The sequence below is a fragment of the Rosa rugosa genome, chromosome 7 (genome assembly GCF_958449725.1).
Source record: "Rosa rugosa chromosome 7, drRosRugo1.1, whole genome shotgun sequence".
NCBI classification, from domain to species: Eukaryota; Viridiplantae; Streptophyta; class Magnoliopsida; order Rosales; family Rosaceae; genus Rosa; species Rosa rugosa.
The window spans coordinates 35,850,541-35,855,456 of NC_084826.1; the positions used below are offsets into that span (position 1 = coordinate 35,850,541).

Below are 4,916 nucleotides of genomic sequence, written 5' to 3' on the forward strand. Positions count from 1 at the left end.
TTATGCCTTCTTAGGGCCATAAGTGCTCAAAACTAAATGCTTTAAGTTTCGACAATCGATTGTAACACACTTTAGCAACCATCACCACAAATAATAAGGTCGAAAAGTGTACTTGTGATAACAATTACCCTACCCAACAATTCCAAATACTATTCCGACAATCAAGGGTAATAATACTCAAAATTGGGTGATTTGAGAACCACAATCTAAGAAATCCAAATGGAAATAAAGATATGCAATGGGCATATTCCACCATACTCATGCCATAATCTAAATTGAAATATAAAGTCCCCCAATTTAATATTCCAATTCCAACACACCAAACATAGACTAAGGAGGGGAAAACCTAAACCATACATCTAGAGTGAATAAATTAAAGCAAGAGTACACAAATCATATGAATAAACATCAATTTTATTAATTCCTTAACAAAACCATACAAAACTAAACTTGAGTTTCAAAACCCTAAAACCATGAGAGGTCACACACAAGTATATATCAATACACATCAAACAACACCATAAGCAAGAAATAAGAGAGAGAGAGAGAGAGAGAGAGAGAGAGAAGAGGGAAAGAGAGGAGAAATCCATGAAAGTTAAGGCAAAGCTTGTCACTAGCTATTTCCATAACTTCATGGCTTCTCTTGCTACCCTTATGAAGCCATGGTGTAGAGATGGTGGCCTAGATATCGGAAATGTGTGTGTCTCCTCCTTGTGCAAGCTTATATGTGTAGAATGGGGGATGAAGAAGAGAAGAAGAGGTGAGAAGGGAGAGAAGTCCCCAAATTCGGCCAAAAGGCCTAGGGTGTAGAAAAATGGGTCTTCAGCTTGTGAAATGTATGTGCAAAGGTGTTTAAATACCCCCATGGGTTCAAGGGTCAAGATTGGAAAATATAAAGAAAACCGGAGGGTAAAAGTGTAAGTGAGTGTGTGTCTAGTGTGAACACAAATAAATATCTCATCCACATGTGTGATATGTGTGAGGTGTGGTCCACTATTATTATTGTCATTACATCCATTTTGAATTTGAAATTTGAATACAAATATGTAATACAAATGGGCTTGGGTCTTCACTTGTGTTTCTTTGGTCTTGAGACTTGGACTTCATGCTATCAGGCTAAGTTGACTTGGTTGACCCGATGGTCAACTAGTTGACTTTTTATACTTTAGTTGGAGTTGACTTTTTGCTCGAATTCGCTACTTCTTTTGTCTTTTTCCTCTCTTGACTATAATTTCCTACAAATGAAGAAAACAAAGTAATACTACGAAATAATGATTGAGTATTTGCTAATTTCAAGGTAATTAGGGCTAGAAACACAAGTAAATTGCGTGTGAATCAATAGTAATAAAGAGATCGAGATATGGAAGTTCTTCTCCAAAATTGGGAATTTGGGAGAACGATGTAAGTCGCAGATAATTAGCAGACTGCAGACATCGATGACTCCGAGTCCTATTTGAACTATGCATCAGTTTTTTTTTTTCCTATTTAGTTATAAAACGACGTTGTTTTGGCCTATCATTAATATTAAATGAAAAAAAAATAAAAATTACTCTATGTTAGTCGTCTTCTTCCCCAAATTCAACTGTTTTGCCCTTTTCTACCATTTTTACATGGCTTGCCTACAACCACCTATATAATCCAAGGTAAACAAAAAAAACTCAGTCTTGGCAAGTGCCTAATCTCGCCTATATATGAATCCGCCCATGCTTGCCGGTTATGATGTTAATCTTGGTAAAGGTACTGCCCCTGTTGGCATAGGGACCGATCATCAGGTTTGTGTTTTCTGGGCCAGCATAAATGTTTTCAAAACTAATCCTATGATGTATGATTTAATCTTTACTTTTACCTATGTATGTAGTTTTCAAATACTGGCTAGAAGTATATACATTTTTTTGTATTTTTAAACCCAATGGGGGTGAATGCCCTATTGAGTAGCGAGAATGAATGTCACGTCCCGAACCCAGTGTCGGTGGATTTTAAGCACCTAACCCCGACTCAGATGTGTGAGTGTAAATAAACTCTTCCTTCTAGGCTCTTCATTCTAGGCTCATCCAACCCACTTCAGCTCGTCAAAATCTAAGTACTTCTCTGGAAAATAGATTAGAGATGGGTGGGTGAGCAAAATCACGCGCTCAGTGAGTAGATCATGTAATATGTTAGTAAAGCCATGTCATTTTACACACGCTAGAAAGTAGTATATCGTATAGACATCAATTCATCACATCGCATCATCCCTTCTTATTGATTATCCTTCAATTAAGTGTACCCCAAGTGAACCCTAATGACTTTCTCTAGCCCTATACCACCGTGTGAAACATCCTTACCTTGGCATAAACAATTAAGAATTTCACATGTTCCATGACTAATCAAACAATAGATCCAGCACATAATATATATAAACTCCACATATTTCGCAAATAGACATGCTTCAATTGAATATAGAGAGATATTTCATAAATAGATAAAATCATACTTTTCCACCATTTTTGTAGCAAATAAGAATATTTGAAACATATTACACAACTCACTCACCTTGACAATACGAATCACTTCACATAACACCGATCGTAAACCGAGCCTTCTAGAAATCACCGTTGGATCTAACTCAAACCTCCATGGATAGAAAGATAGAATCAAGGCAAATCCATAGCCTTTCACGGATCTTGAATCGGAGTTACAAATCAAAAGTTATGATCAACCAAAGTTTTAGAGACAGAACTAGAGAGAGAAAAATGAGGGGAGAGAGAACAGAGAAAAATTCTCTCGGAGAAAAAAATGGGTACAGATTGACACGTGTTGATACGCTAAAAGCAAGCGCATAATTTAACCCTAAAAATATCGTTAGTAGTATAAGCAAATAGGGATCGTTCTATTCCGGGGATTGAGGGTACACCTGTCATTGTCAAACAATTAAACAATTAAAATTAAAACAAAATATGATATTCACAAATATAAACATTATTTACGAAATTAGGGGGGTTTTTGTTTTTGATTTTCGAAAATAAAACTAAATAAGTAAAACAAACAAAATGCAAAAACATAAAGATAATGATGGAATGAGAGAACAAAGATCAAAACCGAAACCATGATTAAAATCGATTCAAACCCTAATATTGTTCATCTAAGTCATGAGAAAGGAGTTGATCATGTGAAACATTCGAAAGCAAATGATTTCCCATATTTTACTTTTCAATGCTAATTAACCGAAGCGAAAGCACCTAGATCAATCCTATCAAACATGTAATCAAACCCTAGAAAGCTAGTCAATCATGACATGTTTAACGCATTAGACATAGAGAAAGGCTATCAACTCAAGTGTACAACTTAGTATGAAAAAGTCCACCTAATTGCAATCCTCTTTAATTAAATTCGATCTTTGTCCAAAACCTTTACTACTTTTGATTCAAGTCACACAAAGCAAAAAGTTGATTTATGTTATTAAACCTAGCACCAATTACATGCAAATCCTATAAGTGTCGACCCAAATAAGATAAACATATAAAAGTTTTCTGTAAAGCAAATTTAATTAAACAAACTCACATAAGCAACTCTCGAATTACAATATATGAATCTGAAAATTCTCAATTAATCATAAAATTCCAGAAATTAACAATTGTTCAAACATATATGTCAACTAGAAACAATTCCAACGAAATCAAACAAGGTTACAAAGAAAGAGGTTGAATTACACCGTGAGATGGAGATGGGGATGAAAGATAAAACGTATGGAGTCTTGAATCTCGAAAGCAAGCTTCAAGGTGGAGAATGGATGATGATGCTCACGGCTTGGTTCTTCTTCTTCTTCAGCCTTGCTTGAACTTCGTGGCTTGCTCTAGAGGATGGAGAGAGCTTTCGCGTATATAGTAAATTTCTGAATTATGGGGGTGTGTAAAACGTCTAGCATGGGGGGAGTATATATAGGGGACGTTGGCCTTGGTCTCCAAGTCTTCATGAATCTTCTATTATTTTCCAAGGAATTATCAGAAAATGCCACATAACTTCAACCAATCACAAATTGCCATGTAAGCCCTGGTGTGTCATCCAACCAATCATAAGCCTTCAAAATAAGTCCCAAATATATTATTGCTGAATATCCATGAATTAATTCTGATTTTCTTCTTTATTTTCGGCCAAAATTCCTTTAGGAATTGTAGGAATGAATCTGGACTTGTTTTTGAATCTTTTATTCCTTAAATCTCTCCATGGACTTCCTTTAATGTCTCCCCTTGATTTTCTCTTGATTTTCATGACAAAATACAGATTTTATTCCTCATTTTCGTCCAAAATATATTGAGGGGATTTAGGAACGAATCTGGACTTGTTTTGAGCTTTTTCTTGTTGCACAATCCCTTGAAACTCTCCCTAGAATATCTCCAACGTTTTTCCTTGATTTCTTCTTGATTTTTCACATTATCTTCATGATTTCCCACGGCAAAATCAGATTTAATTCCTCCAAAAATATCTCCATTACGTCACAAACCCTAATTTCCATGGGCCTTTATCCATTTTGCCGAAAATCCAACTTCTCTTGAGAGTTCTTGGGCCTTTATGCGTCACCTTCAAGCCATGTCATCTTCTAATGTCTTCAAGAAGCTTCTCAACATCATGACACTTCAATATTTTCGATCACACTTCTTGGACAGCCTAGGAGTCATTTCCTTTCCTGGACAGGATTTCCTGGTTGAAACAGGAAAACTTCTTTTCTTTATTTCTGCTCATTTGTGCATCCCTTTGTATCTCATCTTGTTTCCCTCCAACGTTCTCTAGCTCCTCTTTCCATTTATGAGCTCATTTCAGCTCATTTATTCCAAGTACCTGAAAATAGAAACTGGTAAGAAAAATAGAAACTTTCCTAAAATGAAAAATGGCAACTTTCCTAAACTGAAAATAGAAACTTTCCAAAAATGAAAAATAGA

At 35.6% G+C, this 4,916-nt stretch overlaps 1 long non-coding RNA gene across 1 annotated transcript; it reads right to left on the reverse strand.

Annotated features, from left to right (window-relative positions):
• Positions 1-661: 661 nt before the first annotated feature.
• Positions 662-3,868, reverse strand: LOC133719929 (uncharacterized). Its single transcript, XR_009851563.1, has 3 exons — positions 3,690-3,868; positions 2,533-2,893; positions 662-1,235 (listed from the first exon to the last, which is right to left on the reverse strand). It is a non-coding gene; the product is annotated as an uncharacterized LOC133719929 (long non-coding RNA).
• Positions 3,869-4,916: the final 1,048 nt, after the last annotated feature.